Below are 22,814 nucleotides of genomic sequence, written 5' to 3'. Positions count from 1 at the left end.
TGGTTGCCCTCCTCTGGACACGTTCCAGTTTGTCAGTGTCCTTCTTGAACTGTGGTGCCCAGAACTGGACACAGTACTCCAGGTGAGGTCTGACCAGAGCAGAATACAGTGGCACTATTACTTCCCTTGATCTAGATGCTATACTCCTATTGATGCAGCCCAGAATTGCATTGGCTTTTTTAGCTGCCGCGTCACACTGTTGGCTCATGTCAAGTTTGTGGTCAACCAAGACTCCTAGATCCTTTTCACATGTACTGCTCTCAAACCAGGTGTCCCCCATCTTGTATTTGTGCCTCTCATTTATTTATTTATTTTTTTGCCCAAGTGCAATACTTTACATTTCTCCCTGTTAAAGTTCATCTTGTTTGTTTTGGCCCAGTCAAGGTCGTTTTGAAGTGTGATCCTGTCCTCTGGGGTGTTAGCCACCCATGTTGAGTGGGACTGATGGGAGCTTTCGGAGGACATTGCATTGGCTACCCCTGTTCTACACACCGGGTCGTCTGAGGTCTGAAAACACTCACTAGTCTATAATGCATTATGAGAAGAAGGAAGGAACACTGGAGCAAATTGGCTCTCAATGAATGTGGTGGCCATTTCTTTGGCGTCTTACTGGCCAACCATTCTGACCTGCCTTGTTTTGAGCAGCAAACCGCAGAAACGCTGACCCAAAAGAGAATGGGCGACTTTCCCCGGGGTCAACTTCCTTATTATTTCTTAAAAGGGAAGGGAAATTTGCACATGAACGAAGTCTTTCCAGTTGGACATTTTGCTCTCTCTTTTTTAAAGACTCAGGAGGAAGCAAAGTCTGCCAGTCTATAAAAGGACTTTTCGTCGTCCTTCACAACCTTCTCTAGGAAAATGAAAGGTTACCCGCAAGGGGACCGCAGGGCTGTGACAGGACACTCTTTCCTTTGCCAGCGTCACCCCGGGGAGAAAGGAGAGGGAGTCAAAGACCGGCCTTTTCCACAGGCTGGTTTTGGGACGGGCTGGCAGCAATTCTCAAGTGAAGTGCCTTTTTTAAAAAAACGGCAGCATCCAAAACTGCCAAGCTCAGCAATGCTGAATTGTGCTGCTTGTTTGCGCAGTCATTTAAATTTTAAAATGTTGCTGCTCAACATTGTGACTCAGCTGAAAATAAAAGGCAGGGACAAATGTGAAATCAGCTGGGTGTGAGGAAGAAGCGAGGCGGGTGGAGTTCACAAGATGCTCAGGGTCTGGAAACCAGCGAGAGGAAACGGCAGGTGCCAAAACACACACAGCTGTCGCACGGAACACTTTCTTCAGAACTGCTGGAGATCACGTTTTCCCAGCGCTCTAATCACAATATTTACCGGGAATGTGCCATTCCTTTTCCCAGGCCCAGCAGCGCATCCATCGCTATTCAGGAGAGCGTGCAGAGCCCAAAGTCTCCCAGGCACGTATTCCAAGAGTGCTAAGAACGTTAGAAGAGTCCTGCTGGGTTGCAGCAAAGTTCCATCAAATCCAGATTTGTATTTGCAACCGAAGCTGGGCAGATGCCACCTAGAAGCTCTGCCCTGTTACTGGCTCCCATCATTGTCAACAATTTAAGAAGGAAGTTGACAAGCTGGAAGGTGTGCAGAGGAGGGCAACCAAGATGATCAAGGGGCTGGAAACCAAACCTTATGATGAATGGTTGAAGGAGTTGGGTATGTTTAGCCTGGAAAAGATGAGACTGAGAGGAGATATGAGAGAGGGAGACAAAGCTTGTTTTCTCCTGCTCTGGAGAGTAGGACCCAGACCAATGGCTTCAAGTGACAAGAAAGGAGATTCTGACTCAACATCAGGAAGAATTTTCTGACAGTAAGAGCTGCTCAACAGTGGAACAGACTCCCTCGGAAGGTTGTGGGCTTGGAGGTTTTTAAGCAGAGGTTGGGTGGCCATCTATCATTGATGATCTAGTTGATCATCAATGATAGATTATCTACATTCTATGATTCTGTGTAGCACTTAGGGCAATGGTTCTCAACAGATATGGTGCACCACACTGGTGTGGCAGGAAAGGATAGCAAGCGCGGGGGATTCAAGGACAATCTACAGAACATTGAAACATTTCAGTATAGTATAGCATAGTATAAAAAATATAATTGCAGACTATGGAAAGGTATTTTTTTCAAAATGAGAGCAAAAGCATCAAATGATACTGAGGACAGTCCTAGTTGTGTTTTCCAGCGTATTTCTTATCAATTAAGAAATCGGTGTGGCACAGGCAATTTTTTATTCTGAAAGTGCAGCCCAGAGAAAAAAGTTTGAGAACCACTGACTTAGCAGGACACCGCCTCTGTTAATCGACTTATCCTCCATGATTTATCCCAACCTTTTCCCCAAAGCCATCTAAGCTGGCAGCCGATCCTGACACCTTGCAACAGAAAATCCCAGAAGTTAAGCACAGATAAGTTCTTCCTTGGGAGCTTACGATAAGCAATTGTTCACACATATGCCATTCTATGCTCAATTAAAGTTTTGTTGTCGGGTTGTTGTTGTTTTTTAAAAAATGCATTTTTCTTTTTGGATTATTTTAGAAGCAGAGATCTCTCCCAGTGTATTGCTCCAGCGGGCAATGCCGCCCCAACTCAGCACAGGCAAATGCCTGACCGTTTCATACGACTTTTTCCTTCCCTTTTCATTTTCTTTTTCAAGCTGTTTGCATCCCTACTCAGGTGCTGGAGCACTCTCACCCTGATTTTTCCTTTTTTAAAGAGATGGCATGCAGAAAAATATGAGTAGAGCTCTCTGCTGCCGAGCCACAACACACAACCACCCATCATGAGGCAATGGACTGTGGATACTGCTCTCCCAGCACTGGATCACACCCAGGTTCACATGTAGCACAGAGGAAAAGATCCAGGAATTTTATATCACCTGTTCCAAGGCAAATTTAAAGACAGACGCCACCAAACACCACGCAGATGAACAGGCTTCTCAGCTGCTGCGTAGCAGCCTTGAAAGATCAAGAGGAAACAAGTGCAGCCTCAAAGGAAATTAATCCATTACACCAATCCAATCTTCAAAGCCACCTTTGAACTGAGATCCAGATGCTTTCTGTGCTATGAAGGGAGGGGATTTGCAGGAGGGGAGAAGAGTAAGCCTCATGTGGACTCAGATACTCAGCTGTGCCGCTGGGATGTTTTGCAGGTGGCCAAATTGAGCAGCAGGGATTGTAAAAGAGTTAAGAGCAGCACTGCATTGTGGTTTGGATGTGGGTGGGCGGCAGATCAGTGGTGGAGCACATGCGGCGTATGTGCAGAAGGTCCCTGTTTCAATCCCTGGCCTCTCCAGTTCAAGAGGACCACAGTAGCAGACCTCTGGAGACCCTGGAAAGCCATTGCCAGGCACAGCTCAGCAAACCTGGCAGACCCGTTCCCCTCCAGATTTTCTGCACTACAACTCCCAGCAAGCCTCAGAGAGCAACACTGCTGGCTGGGACTATTGGGAGTTGTGCTCCAACACACCAGGTTGGGGAAGGCTAGGTAGACAATACTGGGCCAGACGGACCAGCAATCAGGCCCCACATGCACTATACACTTAAAGCAGCATCATACCACATTAAACAGTCATGGGTTCCCCCAAAGAATCCTGGGAACTGGAATCTGTTGAGGGTTATTAGGAGACCCCTGTTCTGCTCAGAGAGCTACAATGCCCAGAGCAGTTTAACCATCAACCCCTCTTCCAAGGGAACTCATGCTCACGTAGTGTGCATGAGATGGGCTGCAACAGGAACTATGGGTAGCACAAACATTAACGCAGGGTTCGGCAAGCATCTGATTCAGTTTCCTCCCTCTTGGGTACTACAGAAGCAGGACAGGTACAGTTATACAGCACCTAGCACTGCCCCGAACCAATTCTCAAGTAATAAAAGCGTAGATCGAAAGGTAAACGTTATGACATCCGATCACCATGACGTAACAGCGGTCATTGTGGATTTTGCCTTGGAGCAATGATTCATCACAGCATTAACAGATGAATGTTAAGGGCCAGGACAAGAGGTCTCCGTTTCTCGATACAAAGACCTTTGTAGAATATTCTGAATAAGGCTCACCTTTCCCCAACTCCAAGCTGGAGACAATAGAACCTAGTAGGTATGTGCAAAGAAACTGCAATTTAGAGACTTGAGGCAAGTAGAGAGGGGTGGGGAAAAGATAGCTTTGAGTTCTGGAAAGGACTTTTGCAGGGAGTGCCTCGGTAGGGATTCCGAAGCGCAGCAGTGAATCTGCTGTAAGGAGTGCTTAAACTACCTCGTCCACCTATGCTCAGCTTGTATTTTTGTTGTTAAAAACACAACTATTACGGAAGCACCTTAGAGTCGGGATAGCTCAGTCAGTAGAGCATAATCTCAGAGTCATGGATTTGAGCCTCACCTTGGGCAAAAGATTCCTGCATTGCAGGGGTTTAGACTAGATGGTCCTCGGACCCAAATCTGCAATTCTACGATTCCATTATCTCTCCCTCCGGAAGAAACTAAACTAGCTTAAGCACTGTGCCCTTAAAATGTCACACACTCTGGGGAAGAGTAGTGTGTGTAACAGTGCCTTGGCAGCATTATTATTATTATTATTATTATTATTATTATTATTATTATTAATTGCTTTTTTGCTCAGAGCAACTTACCAAAAAAAAAGTACCGTATTTTTCGCTCTATAAGACGCACCAGACCATAAGACGCACCTAGTTTTTGGAGGAGGAAAACAAGAAAAAAAATATTCTGAATCTCAGAAGCCAGAACAACAAGAGGGATCGCTGCGCAGCGAAAGCAGCGATCCCTCTTGCTGTTCTGGCTTCTGGGATAGCTGCGCAGCCTGCATTCGCTCCATAAGACGCACACACATTTCCCCTTACTTTTTAGGAGGGAAAAAGTAAGTCTTATAGAGCAAAAAATACGGTATGCACACATACCAAAATTTCCTACAATCACAGGTAACCCTTAGATGTGTCATTACAACGCAACTCTTAAGCTCCCAGACTCACTGCTCACAATCCCTGCACCAAGCAAGGTTCTCTTAAGGTTTCTGGGTAGGTCTCTAAAACACAAAGTGTTGTGGGTTTGTGTGTGTGTGAATCACTGCAGAGAAAACCCTAAAGAAGCACTTACACATGCGTTTGAAGCTTTCAGTGAATTCCTCCAGACTGCAGCAATCAAGTTGAAACCAGATTTAACCATGCTTACAGCAGACCCACCGAGATCAAGGGGATTTAAGTCAGGGATGACTATGCTCAGTCCCACAGATTTCAACAGGCCAACTCATATGACTAAACCGGGGTATAACCCATTGTTTCCAAAGTCTCGGGCTTTTTCTACAAGTATAGCTGAGCGTGAGAAAAGGAAGGCGCTTCGAAGAGAACGTATAGCAGAAAGTGACAAGGGCCCATCCGATAATTGCAATGCCACAAGAAATTCCAAAGTTGCAATATGCGGCAGGGCAGGGCTGCCATGCCCCAACCTGCAACTTTCACCCATATCCCAAGTTCTGCAGGGATATGTAGCTCAGAGGTTCCACTCTGACTCTCCTTCCAAGTCACCTTTTCGATGTACACCCTAAATAAAAGCATGCATAGGGGAAGTCAGACCAAGAAGCAGCCCACAGGTATCCATCTACTTAAGAGGTATAGCCCTACCTTACCTTACAAAGGTGTTCTGAAGAGAAGCGAGAGAAACAGCATCACCCTGCACATTGCACTTCTAATGGGAAACGTTTTGGCAAACTTCGCTGCGCTGCCGAAAGCCAAGCAGTTGCTGTTTTCCCTTCCCCGGAAAAATGCTCTCTTGCTTTGAAGACAACCTGGCTTGTCTTCCGACACAGCCGCTTCTTATGCCCTCGGAAACAGCTCCTCATCGCAAATACACCGGAGTGGATGTTATCTGATTATGCAATCATATCTGATCAAAACCCTGCTAAATTCTTGGCTTGCAACCACATTACTTGGCAATACATCCCATGTGTTAATTAGGTTATTTCCTTTTGGCATTTTTGAACTTGCATTTTAATACCAACTGTTGTACGCCAAACAGGGCTCTGTTTTGTTCCTCTGCCTTTTATTTTCCCCTCTTAAGAGTAACCAAAAAGCTTCTTAGCTTCTCCTTTTGTTCACGCTCAATGTTCTTAGAAAGGAGTTATGAAGCGCTACAAAAAGCAATGATTTCTAGATTCTAGTGCAATCAGATCTTTACAAGCCTTAGAATGCACCACTGATTATTATTTTTTTGAAAAAGCATTCAGCAAACAAATGTTTACTTACCAATAGTGACAACCAAATTTACAGCCTCCTATTCACCTGTATTTCCATGGTCCCCAGTTGGCTTCTCTTAGCCTCCTAACGGGCTATTTAAAAGGAGGGGAGCCACTCTGTCCCTCCTGACCTTTGCATTTTGATGCTGGTTGCAAAGAAAGGGACTTTCCTTCCGAAAAGAGCATTCCAGGTCTCTTAACTCACCTGCCTGGATTTTCTATTTCCTTATGGCTGTCAGGCAGTTAGTTCAAACCATGACTAGTTTAAAAACTATCTGACCTCATAGCCGCAGGCACAGAACATAAACTAGTATACAACCAGCATTCCTAACTCCTTCTGAAGCTGGACAAATTACGATCCGAAATAAGCTTTGAGAGAGTTACAATCTTGGTGGATCAGGGGGATGCTATGGACGTAGTTTATCTTGATTTAGGTAAGGCTTTTGACAAAGTCCCCCATAACAGACATGTTATTTTTTGCTCTTTCGGCATCTTGGGAATTAACCAGTTTTAATGTAGCATGGTATCCATTCTTAAGGATCCATTCTTAAGAATGTATGCATTCTTAAGGAAATCAGCCCTGAGTGCTCACTGGAAGGACAGATCCTGAAGCTGAGGCTCCAATACTTTGGCCACCTCATGAGAAGAGAAGACTCCCTGGAAAAGACCCTGATGCTGGGAAAGATGGAGGGCACAAGGAGAAGGGGACGACAGAGGACGAAATGTTTGGACAGTGTCCTCGAAGCTACAAACATGAGTCTGACCAAACTGCGGGAGGCAGTGGAAGACAGGAGTGCCTGGCGTGCTCTGGTCCATGGGGTCACGAAGAGTCGGACACGACTAAACGACTAAACAACAACAATGTGGCATGAGCTTCAAAGGCAACATCTATCTCCACCCGAATCATTTTAAGCTGCTAAAAGGGCTAAGCTCTGCCCAACCAGGCAGAAGAAGAGAAAATGAAAGTCACTCAGGCCTTCTAGAACATCTCATAACACTCTGTGCATAGAGCTCACTTGGGTTTGCCCCAATGCTTTCTAAGGCACTTCCATTTAATGGCTTTCAGGTACAGACCGGCACATTTTCCGTCCAAAAACCCCACAGATCAGCACTCTCACCCCACCCGCCCCCCAAATATCAACATCATTCCCTATTCAGAAACTCCTGTGTGTCGTATTGAAACTTCCATTTTTGTAAGGGGAGATTTTGTTTATTACATTTATCACATTCCTCTCACTGGGCCACGGATTAGCTGTTCCGGCTGACTCTAGGCGGTCTCTGGGTTCTGTTACATATTGCCACGATCACCAATGTTTCATTTTCCAATGCACTTTTCTGCTGGTAAGGTGACCCCCTAAAAAAAGCCGCATCTTATAAAGAAGCTTCGGAGTGGTTTGCTAGGCTCAAGGCTTCAAGAAGACCGCTTAAGCGTTCTGCTAACACCCCATTGCTAGATATGACGGGTTGGGGAATCTCAGGCCTGGGAGCTAAATGTGGCCCTCGAAGTCCACATCTGGCCCCTGGAATTCTCCCCAGACCACACCTTCCCTGGCAGGTGGTCCCTGCCTTGTGCTAAGCTCCAGAATACTGCCCCATAATTCTCGATATTTCACTTTTATCTGCTGAAATGAGGATCGTCCTCCTTGATTAGCCTAATTACCTGCACGCTGGCAGCATGCTACGTGAATTAGATTAGGTAATTCAACAGGCGCCTCTTCCAAGAAAACAAGAAATTGTTTTCACTCCCAAAATAAGGAGATGTGAGGAACAGGATAAAAACCATGTTTAGCTCTTCCAGAAGTCTCACAAGCATTCGTGATCAAGGCCGACAAACATTGTGTGTGTGTGTGTGTGTGTGTGTGTGTGTGTGTGTGTGTGTGTGTAAAGACCAAAGCGTGTCCAAGCAGCACCTCTTTTTATGGGACGTTTTAAAAAAGCAGACCTAAATGACATGTTTCGGGCCTTTGATGCAGAATGTTAATTGGGATTGCAGCTTTCAAGCTGCAGCAGAGCACTTCCGGGGTTTTGCCTGCAGCCTTCTGAGGCCATAAGCTTGTGGAAATGCTTGCCATCCCTGAACAGCGATTTTAAGCAAGCAGAAAATGGTGAAAGGTGTGTGGCCTGTTGTGCAAGACATCAGCCATAAGCCACACGGCTGTCGAGCCTCCTTGGAGCAAGCCCCACCCCCAAGCACCTTTTTTTGTAGTTTATCGACTTTCGTTTACTTGGGAGCGTGGGATTTGTTAGGTCAAATGGTGCAGGGTAGATTGCCTTGGCCTCCTGGCCCTGCTGCCAAACTCACTCAGCTGCTTGTCATCCGCTGGGGTTCTTCTTGAGCTCATGGAGTGGGCTCCCTCCTCCCTAGATTGCTCCAAATTTAAATTCCTGGCTAGCTTCCCCCAGCTGATAAGGCAGATAATTAGATCAGGTGGTCCTCATTTGAATAAAATACAAGGAGGGGTGGCTCAACTACTATCCAAATTTGAAAGGAATTTGAAAGAGGGCAACCACCTTAGCCCCCCTGGGAATGGGGACTGTGTTGTTTTTTAATCAAGGGAGTGATAAGGATGGGGGGAGGGAAATCACATGCTTAAACTTTTAAAAAAATCCCCTTTAGAATATCTAACATTTCAAGGAGACTGCTGTCTAAAGCTTCTTCCCCTTTCGATGCACAGAGAGCTTATCAGCAGTTTGAAAATTGTACACTCAGGCAAGAGTTGCAACATAGCGCATAGCCGTTGATGCCCCTGCAACAGTAATGTGGTTCTTTGGCCATTTCCTGCTCTTTTATGCTTACATAGCAAAAGGCAGAGGATGCTAAGGTCCCATCCTGTGGACGGAGGGGATCACAGTCATTTTGGGGCAACTAAACCCACAGCACCCCTTGGAGCCTGCTGACATAATCAAGGACCACCTCTCTCCATATGAGCCTATGTGGACCCTGCAAGGATCATTTGAGGGCCTTCTTCAGCTGGTGCAGAATTCAGCGGCCAGGTTGCTCGCCAGAGCAAGACGGTTTGAGCATCTTACACCGATCCTGGCCCCATTGCACTGGCTACCAATTCGTTTCCGGGCCCAATTCAAAGTGCTGGTTTTGACCTATAAAGCCTTAAACGGCTCAGGACTGCAATACCTCAAGGACCGCCTCTTTCCATATGAAACTACCCGAATCCTGAGATCATCTTCTGAGGCCCTCCTTCATGTGTCTTGAGAGGTCTGGAGGGTGGCAACACAAGAACAGGGCCTTCTCTGCAGTGGCTCCCCATCGGTGGAATGCTCTCCCCAGGGAAGTTCACCTGGCGCCTTCATTATACACCTTTAGGTGCCAGGCAAAAACATTCCTTTTTAACCAGGCCTTTGGTTGATCCGATTTACATCCTATGCCCTTTTAAATGTGTTTGTGGGAAAGGAATTTATTGATTTGTGGTGGTGGTGGTTTTATTGTGTTTTATTGTGCTTTTATGTTGTGAATTCCCCAGAGATCTACAGATCAAGGTGGGTATACAGATTTAATAAATTATAATATAATATATACGGGAGGCACTGTGGTCTAAACCACTAAGCCTCTTGGGCTTGCTGATCAGAAGGTCAGTGGTTCGAATCCCCACAACGGGGTGAGCTCCTGTTTCTCGGCCCCCGCTCCTGTCAACCCAGCAGTTCAAAAGCACGTCAAAGTGCAAGTAGATAAATAGGTACTGATCCGGTGGGAAGGTAAATGGTGTTTCCGTGCGCTGCTCTGGTTTCGCCAGAAGTGGCTTAGTCATGCTGGCCACATGACCCAGAAAAACAGTCTGCGGTCAAACGTCGGCTCTCTCAGCCAGTAAAGCGAGATGAGCACCACAACCCCAGAATCATCTGCGACTGGACTTAACTGTCAGGGGTCCTTTACCTTTTAATATAATATCATATAAAGACAGGACTACACCAAAGTACCAGTTCCACCCTCTTTAACTGTAAGTTTATGGAAATGGAATAACCTAGAAATGGTCTCCACAGCAACCCATGATCAAGACTCCACATAGCTGGATGCCTCTAGATGACTGTAGTAGCTAGCAGCTCTGACAGCTGCTACAGCCACTCACAGGGTGCCCCTTTCCATCAATCTCAACAGCAGCATAAACCAACCTCTGTCGGGACCCAGAATCTTCTTGCAACAGAGAGGAACTGGTTCGTATGACTTCCACAGCACCCTTATTTCTTTTTGCTGCCAGAGGGCTGCTCAGAGGGCTGGGAGAAGGCGCTCAGTGGATGCTACAGGCACTCAGAGGCTTCAGATATTCACCTTCGTGGATACCTGCACGAACCAGCCTGTAACTCCAGGCCCTGCGTCACACTAGGCAAAAACTGCCGCAATGAGATGGCGCTGGATTACAAAAGCAAGAGGTGATGACTGCCCACTTACATAAATAAATGTTCCCTACACAGCGTAATTTAGTGGGACAGTGCTTTACAGCATCACCAAAAAAGATCCCTGCCCCAACAAGCTTACACTCTTGAGGTGTGACTCTAAAGTAAGAAGAGAACAGAAAAGAGGCTGTTGGGAGAAGCAAGCGTAATAAGGTGTGTGTTTGTTGAAGTTTGCTGGGGTTGTAGAAGAGTGGAGGTTACGCAAGGGCTTTGAAGAAAGGTGGGCCCCAAGGAGACGTATTTGCTCAAAACACAAAGCTGTGTGTTCACCCACTGAGCTTGATGACTGCCTGCCCTGCACAGAATGCCTTTGAAGCTGTGTCTTAATACAACTAGCTTTTCCAGGAGGCTTGAAGTCAATGGAAGAGGAACCACTTTGGCTGTGGGGCACCACCAGGTATACTTTCATCGTTCAAATTCGCTTCGATTTGCAACTGCACACGTCTGATGTGGAAATTACCGATGAGATATGCAGAAGCCGCTCTCTCTCCCTCTCTCAGTAACAGCTGTCACAAGGTCACCTTTCAGAGGAGGAGGAGAATTTAAATGGGTAGAAAAAGTGGTTCATGTAGAAAAGAAAGATTCAAAATGCTTAGAAGCTAAAAAGTACCTAAAGGAAATGGAATCCGTGGGCCACGGCAAATATTACAAAATTAGATTGCATCTAAGACCCTAATGTCAGAGACAGACTCTTGTCTTCTTAAGCCTGGAAAGGTGAACCTGTAAGCCTCCAGATGTTGGACAATAAATGCATACCCCAAAAAAATATTGTCCATGCTTGCTGGGGCTGATGGGGGCACCGGATTCTCCAAGTTAAATGAAATAAATTAAGGCTGCCATCCTATGCAAGCATACCTGTACATCTCACTGAACTCGCTAAAAAACTTACATGCAAGTGGACATGGATAGGGTAGCATTGTAAATTTAAAAACCAAGCCCTTAGGCCAAAATATACATGAGATAACATCAATCATTAGGTTCTCTCAATCGATCTTAAGTTACAATACATCCCACTAAATGCTCTCAAAATATGGTTGGGCATTTAACCCATCAAGAAATAATTGGGTATTGGGTATTCCGGCATCAGTTAAAGAACAGGTAAGGATTTTTAAAGCATTTGATTTATTAGAACAAAAACTAAATACTTCCATCATCGTGCATGCTAATCACAAAAGCAAAATAGTTAACTATGGCTGTGTTGCAATGAAACCAAGTTAAAAATGTGGTGAAACTGATAAATGCAGTCACATTTATAATATAATGTGTGGTTCTGGTCCCTCCATCTCGAAAAGATTGTCAGAGAGTTGGAAAAGGTGTGGAAAGAGGGCGACTAAAAATGATCAGGTAGTGGAAGCTAAAGTGTTTGGGGTATTTTGCTTTTTTAAGAAATGACTAAGGGGGTGCAAAAATTATGCATAGCATGGAGAAAGTGAATAGAGAGAAGTTTTTCTCCCTCTCTTGTAGTACTAGTTCCACAGATCACACAATGGTACTGCCCGCCAATACATTAAGAACAAAGTTGAATATTTCGTAACACAGCACAATAATAAATTTACCAAATTTATTGCCGCAAAATGTGACAAGGGCTATAACGGCTCAGATGACCTTTAAAGGGGAGGTTGGACAGATTCAGATAAATGGAGCCTCCCAGATTTTGAGGCAACATGAATACCACTTGCTGGGTGGCAACAGGGGGCAAGGACTATTGCCTTTGAGTTCTGCCACTGGGCTTCCTGGCAGCTTCTGCCTAGCCACAATGGAAAAACAGAGCGACGGACTAGATGGGACTTCAGTCCAATCCAAGTGGGTTGCTCTCATATTAAGATTCCCACTGCTGCTCAGTGTTTGCCTGACTTGGGGGAAAGATGTTCTCACGACTCTCCTTGCTAGCAAAATAAAAGATCATGATGAAATGTCGAGGGCAATTCAACAGCAAAACATCCATGCCTTTGTGGAATATTGGCAATATCTGACCCTGATCATTAAACAGGTGGCCAACTGACCGGTCGACTGACAGTATTTGACTTATCAATTGACTTAAATGTGCTGACCTTTTCTCGAAATGTTAATGTATAACAAGAGGAGCAGAAGAGCAGGAGTTTAGATGCTCAGTTAGATTACACTCTCTCAGAAAACCAAAGGCTCTTTTTTTTTTTTTTTTTTTTTTTTGGCTTGTTAGACCACATTTTCTATTTTTAGAAGACACCAAAACACCATATCCAAGTGAGAAAATTGATTTAAAACCTGGGTTCAAAAGATATTGACATCCCTAAGCAAAAACATTATTTAGCAGTCATCGAGTGCCTGCAATTTTCTACCTTTAGCTAAAACAACAACTGGCAGCATGGTCCTAAGCATATTTATGCAGAAATATATTCCCCCAGAGTTCAATAAGGCTTACTCTCTAGCAAGTGTGTTTAAAACTGCAGCCAGATTGGTGCAGCTGTTTTGATTCAGACATTGTGTTTTGGATAATCCACCAATATGCTGTTTAACCAAGTACCTCCAATCAACACATGTTTAAATACTGTAATATTTTAAATATCTAACCAGCTGTAAACAAGACTGCATTCTTTCAGCTGCAACAGATCAGCTGTGGTAATTCTAAATTAGCTGTGCAGTCATTGGGCCAGCAGTCCTTGTGCTCTGAGCCCAATCTGTAAAACGGAACAAGTGTTATGACCCACCTCCAACCATTACAGTATTATTTTTTAATATTATTTACAGATTGCCACCTATCCTGCCAGGGGCACTGTTTGAAAATGAAAGAAAGCTCAATACATAGCACAAAGAATGATCAGTGTCGATACAAAAACAAGATATAAAAGAAGCACGAGCTTTTTTTACAACCTACCAAATTCTATAGATCCACTGCGTCCTTAACTTAACCCCACACGTTATTATTTAACGTGCTTCACACCAAGCAAAGCAACACTATGCAAACATGAGATTAACAGGGTGAAAAGGAGGACAGCCTTCTGACCTAAACTTTGGTCTTAGTAGCAGATGAGAAAGTAAAGGAGCAGATTAATAGGAAACTCCCTTACACCTTAATACCTTGTTGGGAGCTTCCCAGAGTGGCTGGGGCAACACAGTCAGACAGGCGGTATATTATTATTACTATTATTACTACTACTACTACTATTATTATTATTATTATTATTATTATTATTATTATTATTATTATTATTATTATTACTACCCAGTCAGCACCACCCACACAGACACACAGTCTGGGTTTCAGAGATGCCAAGGATTGAACCTGCAACCTTCTGAAGCCAAAAGAGAGGCATTATCACTTCCCCAAATGAGCGCATACACAGAGTACTAAGAGGTCAACTACACATGACATGCAAGCATGTATTAATAGAGGGTGCTGCTTTTAAAAGATAAAAAGAAAGGAAAGCAGCTTCGAGATGGAATGTGGGATTTACAGCACAGAAGAAACAAAGGAGAAGAGGAGCGCTTCTCGGCTCCAAACAGCACCCCAACACCATCACAGCTCCTTCCCTGGTTCCACACTGTTATTTTTGCCTTATACCAATGGTGTTCAGGTGCTAGCAAGAGACGGAGGCTGCAATCCTGTGTGTGCTTGCTTGAGAGCAAGTCCCATTCAACTCAGTGGAACTTTTCAGTCAATGTGACTACGCTTGGGCTGCACATGTTAGTACAATCACGATATCCACTACAAGGTCTCCAAACACACCCACGTTTATTAACTCAACTCTAGGAAATCCAGGGGTATCAAAAGTAAGGTGAAATTAACCAGCTGTTCCTTTGTTATCGACAGCAATTCAGGTTCTTCCTGAGAGAAATAAGGCTGCAAACCTCGACCCACTTGCTGGGACTTGCTTCCTAGTAGACATATGTAGGTTTGCACTGCAAGAGAGTGTTACCAGGAGAAAGTTGGATGTAGCCAGTCAAAATAAAATAAAATAAGAGCCAATGTGCAACACCCCAGCTCCTTCACTGTAAAGTCTCAACTGCCTAGTCCATATATCTGGGCCATTTTACCCCTTATTTTTATCTGTATTAATAAAGCATCATTAGCATGACTGAGATTACCTATGTACAAGTGCTTTGAAAGGTGTACTTGAAATGTGCTATGTAAATCCCCACACGCAACAAGGCTGGGGCTTGATCGACACAGGGAGACACCTTTTCTCAGCAAAGCAGAGCTGAAAAATGTGGGTGCTTTGTGGGTGCCCCCCACCCACCCACTTCCATGGTTGCTATTTGCACAGTAACCCTAAAACAACGCTGTCACATCATGCTTAAAAAAACCAAGAACCTTATGCAGCTGCCAGCACCCATATACCTCCCCATACATGCAGGCTGAGCCTTACATGACTTTCCCCCAAAAAAGGTCCATCGTGCTTGAATTTGTCTTCCAATGGTTATTAGCAATGACAGGTAAAGGGCACAGCAAACAGCATCACTCTGAATGTTGGGGGGTGTTGAGGGATAACAAAGGAAAATGACCACACCTTCAATGCCCCATTTGCGAGATTCCAGGCTGTCCGCTGCTGGAAACAGAGCACTGGACTAGAGCACGCAACCTACGGATTAAGTTCGTTATCAAACGTTTAATGGAAGATCTTGAGTATGCCTCAGACTTATTTCCCCTCTTGCCTGCTTTAACTGCGCTGCTGTTTTCATATACATCAGCAATTTGAGCTGGCTGAACTACAACCCTCTCGCAGATGAGGCATTCTCTGGAACGTTTCCATCAGCACATAATGCTGTACATACCCCCGGCTAGCACATTATCTCAGCACAAAGCATGCCAGGCTGATGCCGCTGAAGCCAGTGACGGAAACCCTCCTCTAGCAGTCTTATTGGGGGGAAAGCAAGGCTTTGTTTGCAGATGTCTGCCTTCTTTCCTTCCTTCAAATCCATACACACACACACACACACACACACACACACACACACACACAGCACAACGGTGGGATATCTACCACTCGGCCAATCTCTCCTACTATGCTCAATGATTCCTTCACATTTTATGCAAACGGGATACCTAATATTACCGGGGTGTAAAGGAGAAATCAGAAGAGGAGAAAACACAGACACACACACCCCTTAAGAGCGTTGCAGCATTGACAAATACAATCTACCTATTAAAGAGCAGCACAGAAACTCACATTTGTTCTGGTTTTAATATAAATTTAGTGGGGGCAGGGAAGGAGCTTGGTGCATTTGAATTTTTTAAACCCCACAAACCCTCTCTTTCTGCTTTTGTGTCCATCATCTTGAGCGCATGCATCCCTTGCAAAAGCCACCCAGGGCATCTGATTGTAAATGAGCGTACACATGTTATCTTTCAGAAATTGACTGCTCTCGTATTTCATCTTTTGTGACATTTGGAAGGGGGAAGAGAGAGAAATAATATCAGAGGGCAATTAACGGGAGGATAAAGAAGTCTTTATTCTCTGGGAAAGGGCTGGGTATGTTGTTGCTCTTGCTATTGGAATCTCACATGCTCTCATGCAGACACAGAAAGAGGAAATGATCCTGAAAAAAGGCAGGAGGTGGGGCGGTGGGAGGGAGGGAGGGAGAAAACAGAGAGATGTGTCATTAGGAACTAAGGTGAAAAGAAAAGGAAGGAGATCCTCTGTGGGTGTAACTAAGCAGGGAGGTTTCTGGTCCCCAATCCGAGCCGTCAAACAAATGGGGTGGCACTTGTCTGCAGTACGGGACAAAACAAACATCTGCCCCCATGTTACCCCCGCCCCAAAAAAAGCATACACACAACCTTGAGTTTCAGGGAGGCTCAGGAATCATTTACAAAAGGGTTCGCTCATTGCCTTAAAGAATAACAGCAGCACCACAAGCACACCACCCTAGCTAATGGGAGAATGGAAGATACTGGGGGCAGGGGCTTCAATACCTGAAATGATATGGGGAATGCTATTCTCCCCCCCCCCAAAAAAAAAAATGGGGAGGGGTGGGAGAGAAAGGGGAGGATAGGTACCTACAGTCTCCAACAGGACCCCTCTGCAGTCCAGGCTCCCAAGCAGGTTCTGGGGGAGGAACGGTGCAACAACAACCCCTCTCCCCTTTTAAATAAATAAGAACATCCCCATTTCTCGCACCCACCCAAAGCGAAAAGCCTAAGAAGTGATCAAAGTGAAAGGGGAAGGGGGAGAAAGAGAGCTTTGCTACCTCATATGACAATAGGTAAAATACACACATACACATACAAGGACATGACTGAGGAGGTATTGAGGAGAGGGGCTACATAGCCCACCCACCCCCCAAAAGAAATAGAGAACTCTTTCCCCCCCCCCCACCCGCAGTCTGAAAACTGGGGAGGGGGAGTTTTATTGCCTCTTGTGAGAATAAGGCCACCACACATCCCCCATCGTATTAGAAATGGGGAGGGGGTCTCCCTGGAATAATAGAAACAGGACTTCACCCACCCAAGCTGAGGATAAAGCAGAGGGGAGAGGGACGCCTTTACTGCCCGGCACAAACACACACCTAGATCTAGGGGGTGTCCCTAGATAAAATGATAAGGAGCCCCTTCCCCAAAACTGTGGGCAGGAAGGGCCCTCTCCTCCTAAAGGTTCTCAATGGGCACCCCAACATTTGGGGGAGCCCCCACATAACGGTCCTCAATAGCACCCCAAGACTGAGGGGTGGTCGTCCTCAGAATGCTCCTCAAGATCACCCCAGGATTGGGGTGGGCACCTCACAATGGTTATCTCCGGGGTACCCCAAGATTTGGGGCGTCCCCTCACAATGGTTATCTCCGGGGTACCCCAAGATTTGGGGGACGTCCCAGAACGGTCCCCGAGAGTACCTCGGGGGTTTCTTTTTGGGGGGCGTCTCAAGGCTGCGGGGAAATGAGTGGGGGGTGGGGGCGCCCCTGCCTCGCGGGAGTAGGGGGGACCCTTCTCCCTCTGCCCCCCAATAATGAGAAGAGAAAGGGGCTGCCTGGAGGAGGGGGCGAAGGGAGGAAGGAAGGAGGAAGGGGCGCTCCAGGAGGAGAGGGGAGTCGGCTGTGGGTGCCGGGCACCCCGGGGTCCGCCTCTACCTCTCTCTTGCGGTGCCGGGGGAGAAGCGGGCGGCCGGGCAGGCGGTGGGGCGAGCGGGGCTCTCGGCTTCGCTGCGGGCGGTGCTGGCGGCGTCGCCCTGCGGACCCCGCGACGACGGCAGCTGCTGGCTCTGCGGCGGCGAGGCGACGACCGGCGGCCTGCCTGCTCCTCGGCGGCCCGGCCTCCTCCTCCGCCTCCGCCGCCGACCACGGACCGCCCACCGCCCGGCTCCTCCTCGCGGGCGGGCCCGCCGCCGCCGCCGCCGCCGGCCCGGCTTCGGGGCCCGGCCTGGCTCCGAAGGGCCTCCGTGGCGCCGGCAAAAGCGGAGAAACGGAGCCGGCGGAGCCGCAGCCAAGCGGCCTCCCTCCTCCTCCTCCTCTTCTGCATCCGCGCGCACGGGGGTCCCTGAGCGCATGCAGAGTTCCCCCGCCTCTGGCGGTGGTTTGCCGGCCACTGGGCCCTTCCTTAAGACTGGGGAGGGAGCCCAAGGGTAATCCAGTCCTACGGTTGCCACCCATAGGGGCCAGCTCCTTGGGGGGTGGCACCCACAAAACTCCCCAACCCCCCAACAAGAGGGGCCGGGCACCCATGTGCAGCTACATGGCACCCACCCGGGCACCCACCTGTCCCGTACAACGCAGGATTGTCCCGTATTTCAGTGTAAAATGCTAGGGCCTGCATGGATACAGTTTTGTCCTGTATTTCGGGCCTTTTCTTTCTCTCTCTCTGCCAAAATAAATTAAAAAAATAGAAAATTGTCCAGTTGGTCCTTAGAGACCAACTAAGTTTGTTCTGGGTATAAGCTTTCGTATGCATGGATCTTTTCCTCTGTGCTAAATGTGAACTTGGGTGTGATCCAGTGCCGGGAGAGCAGTATCCATGGTCCATTGCCGCATGATGGATGGTTGTGTGTTGTGACTCTGCTACCTGCCTACTCTCTACCAAGTTTGGGATTCCCTACAAATGCATGTGTTTGAAAGGGCACGTGAAAAGTCACGTATTTCAGCTCTGGGTAGCCAAGCACAGACAGATTTACAAATTCATGTTTGTGTGTGTGACAAATTCCTGGACTTTTGGACACCCATAGTTTCCCCCCCCCCCCTTAAATTGGGTAGGAAGCCTGTGGTTCTCTATTGTTATGGCTTTGGACCACAGATTCCATCATTCCATGGAATGGAATGGCCATTCTGACTTGGGCTGCTTGGAACTGGGGTCCCAACTGCAGAAGAAGAAGAAGATTTTGGATTTGATATCCCGCTTTATCACTACCCTAAGGAGTCTCAAAGCGGCTAACATTCTCCTTTCCCTTCCTCCCCCACAACAAACACTCTGTGAGGTGAGTGGGGCTGAGAGACTTCAGAGAAGTGTGACTAGCCCAAGGTGGCTACATGTGGAGGAGCGGGGAAGCGAACCCAGTTCACCAGATTACGAATCTACCGCTCTTAATCACAATTAATTGCTTGCTGCAGAAGCAACGGCCTTGCCTGCTTTGCTCCTCCGTCCCTACCCACCTCCTCAGGGTTTATCATCCACATAGCGTGCACTCTCAGCAGTTTCCCCACAGAAGTGTAGGGAAGGCGGCCAAGGGAAGGGCCTTCTCTGTGGCAGCCCCCAAATTGTGGAACTCACCTTCCTTGGAGGTTGTGGGTTCTCCTTCCTTGGACATTCTTAAGCAGAGGTTGGATGGCCATCTCTCTTTACCTAAGATTCCTGCATTGCAGGGGGTTGGACTAGATGACCCCTGGGGTTTCCAACTCTATAATTCTATGAACTCCCTCCCTACAGAGACATGTCTAGCATTTTCACTGTACTGCTTCCAGCATATGCTGTATAATTGCCTCTTTACCTTGGCCTTTGACACGTTAAGGTGTTTCGTTTTTGTGGGACCTGCCTGTTTTGTTGAATTTATACCCTTCTCTTCAATGTTTAATGGTTTTACTTCTTTTAGGATTGTAATGATTCCATGTGTTTTCATAGCTATACTATATTGCATTAGTCTACCCTGGGACCAGGTGAGAAATCTTACAAATAAGCTTGTGCAGGGAAAATAAACCACAATCGTGTTAAATCCGGACAGGAGTTTATTCACTCCCAAGAACACCACGATCTGTAGACAATGTTTGTTCTTGGCTCACTAGTCGTGGGTTGTCTGAATGCTCAGACCTAAGACTAAGCCAGGGATTGTAGCTTGCTTGCTTGCTTCTCCTTGGAGCAACTGAAGAGTAAAGTGACCAAGATCAGTGCATTTGTTGTTGTTGTTTAGTTCGCCCCTGGTCTGTAGGCCATCATGTTTTCCTTTACTTCTATGAGGTTGCAGAGACAGAACTCCCCTAATCGCTACATTCAGGGAAGGTTTAGAATTTGAGTTAACTCTCAAATTCATGAATTTTGTTGTTGTTTAGTCATTTAGTCGTGTCCGCCTCTTCGTGACCCCCTGGACCAGAGCACGCCAGGCACTCCTGTCTTCCACTGCCTCCCGCAGTTTGGTCAAACTCATGCTGGTAGCTTCGAGAACACTGTCCAACCATCTCATCCTCTGTCATCCCCTTCTCCTTGTGCCCTCCATCTTTCCCAGCATCAGGGTCTTTTCCAGGGAGTCTTCTCTTCTCATGAGGTGGCCAAAGTCTTGGAGCCTCAGCTTCAGGATCTGTCCTTCCAGTGAACACTCAGGGCTGATTTCTTTAACATTGCAGTAAATCATTAACTCTGATTTTACCATGATGTGTGAGCTGGGCAGGTGCCTCAGATCAAGCATGGGAGTTGCTGAAGGTGCATTAGGATCTGCTAATAGATCTCTCAGGTAATTTCAGAATAAATCAGCCATTCCAATCATTTGCTGAAAGCAGCGGCAAAATAGCCTTCCTCTGAAGGTGGAAAGCTTGCTGTGAAAACCAGGAGTGGGTTTTTGCAGGACCGGACTGTGCACTCAGCTCTGATGCTGTTCAGAGGCACCCTGTTCTATAATTCTAGGAATATACCCCACCGCTGTTTTCCACCTGCATCCAACTGGGGAATCTCAGTGATCTAGTAACAAAAAATATCCAGTAAGTTTGAAGTCTGGCCACCTGTGTATGACTCAGGCAGGGCACATGCAAAGGTGCCTTTCCCTTAATTTTTTTTTCTCCTCTCCAGAAAACGACCTAAGAACCTAGTGACTCAGAGCACATCCTTCTCACTGACTATCCTCTAAGCGGGATTTTGTTTCTCCCTCCTGGAGGAAACAAAAAGACCCAAGGATATAGCTTCAGAGCATGCACAAAGTGCCATTCCCTTGGACAGAACCAGTTCTTTGTTTGTTACATCTGTTGCTTGTTTCTCAAGGACCTCAGAGCAACGATTTGGACTAGTAAGAAGCCTGCAAGGAAGTTAGGCAGAGAAAGAGTGACTCACTCAGCAAGCGTCAGAGCCGAGAAGGAAGTTGAATCTCAGTTTCCGGCATCCAAACGCAGTGCGCTCCAGTTATTACATCACACTTCATTCAAAGTGTGTTTCCTACCAAAGAAAGGACCTAAGGACAAGTGCCTCTTAGCATGTTCTGAGCACCTTTCCCTTGGGAGGGGATTTGCCCCTAGGTCTGTTTTTAAAAACAGAAGTTTAACAGCGGGATCTGCAGCAAAATGTCAGCATTTATCCTCACCTAAGAAGAAGTGGCGCTGTGGGTTAAACCACAGACCCTAGGGCTTGCCGATCAGAAGGTCAGTGGTTCGAATCCCCACTATGGGGTGAGCTCCCGTTGCTTGGTCCCTGCTCCTGCCCACCTAGCAGTTCGAAAGCACGTCAAAGTGCAAGTAGATAAATAGGTATCGCTCCGGTGGGAAGGTAAACGGCGTTTCTGTGCGCTGCTCTGGTTCGCCAGAAGCGGCTTAGTCATGCCGGCCACATGGCCCGGAAGCTATACACCGGCTCCCTCGGCCAACAAAGCGAGATGAGCCACCCCAGAGTCACCCACGACTGGACCTAATGGTCAGGGGTACCTTTACCTTTAAGAAGAGTTGAACCTGGGCTAGCTCAGTTGGCAGAGCATGAGACTCTATCTCAGGGTTTTGGGTTCGAGCTCCATGTTGGACAAAAAGATTCCTGCTTGGCAGGGGGTTGGACTAGATGACCCTCGTGGTCCCTTCCAACTCTGCAATTGTATGATTCTCTTATTCGCCTGTTCAGGGTTCCAGGCAGGCAGGCCCTCCTCCAGGATATTCCATTTAATTCCCAGATATTCCATTGCATACATGCCTTTTCTATTTTTTTCTTTTCCAACTGACAGGTAACATTCTGTGGCTACAGGGCGTGATCATTCCTTGCTGGGCTCCTTTTGGGGAGATTTTTGCCCACTTAGGTCTTTTTCAAAGACTTTTTGTACTTCCCTTAAGCAGATCCTCTTGTTTCTTACTGGCCCCATTTTGGCTCCAGTCCTCTTGGCCTGAGTTCACTGATAGAGGGACTCCTTCTTTCCCCTGCAGATGTATGCACAACAGATTCAAAAAAAGGAAGTTGCTGTCAAAACATCTTTGGACTATGCACACATTACCGGCATAAATGCAAGGAGGTCAGGGAGTTTTTCACGCTGTGTTTCAAATAGCAATTGCACATCATGATAGACATCGGTACAGTTTGATGTCTTTTCAAGTCACCCACTGTCTATCCACACCAGTGGGCAAAGAAGTACCGGTAGCTTGGGTGTCTTCATATTGCTTACATTTTCAACTCAGATCAAAGGTCATTTGGGGAAGAAGGTGGGATGCATCAGTACACAGCATTTCTTGAGATGCAGGATAGATGTGGGTTGTGGCTGATGCCGTGTGCACACAGTTCAACAAACCAACGGTGTGAGCACGCTGAATGCAGAGTAAATGGGAGCATGCACAGCCTTGGCATAAATGTGCATTGTTTGACAGCGTGCCTATGCAAACTGGGAGAGAAAACCAATCGCATTTTGAAGGTAGCCTCTTCTTCTAACAGGAAGGATGTTTATCAGGTAAGGAGTGGTGTCTTGAATCCCAGTTTGAGGGGTGGGAAAAATCTGGGTATGAACAAGATGCAACATTGCAGGACGTTAGTTGACCGTCCCATTGCCACATCACCCTGACCTCATCAAAATCCACAGTGTAACCTCTGTAATTTCTTC

General features: G+C 46.7%; 1 protein-coding gene across 2 annotated transcripts in view; it reads right to left on the bottom strand.

Moving 5' to 3' along the window:
• SMOX (spermine oxidase) overlaps positions 1-17,880 on the bottom strand; it is a 47,389-nt gene extending 29,509 nt beyond the window's left edge. For both annotated transcript variants that reach the window (XM_028744126.2, XM_028744127.2), the window contains exon 1: positions 17,692-17,880. The gene's annotated coding sequence lies outside the window, so the exon portion shown is untranslated. The remainder of the gene's footprint in view (positions 1-17,691) is intronic.
• Positions 17,881-22,814: the final 4,934 nt, after the last annotated feature.

Source organism: Podarcis muralis, chromosome 9, assembly GCF_964188315.1.
Source record: "Podarcis muralis chromosome 9, rPodMur119.hap1.1, whole genome shotgun sequence".
NCBI lineage: Eukaryota > Metazoa > Chordata > Lepidosauria > Squamata > Lacertidae > Podarcis > Podarcis muralis.
The sequence above is the reverse complement of the archived record's forward strand: the minus strand, read 5'-3'. Positions and strand labels throughout refer to the sequence as shown.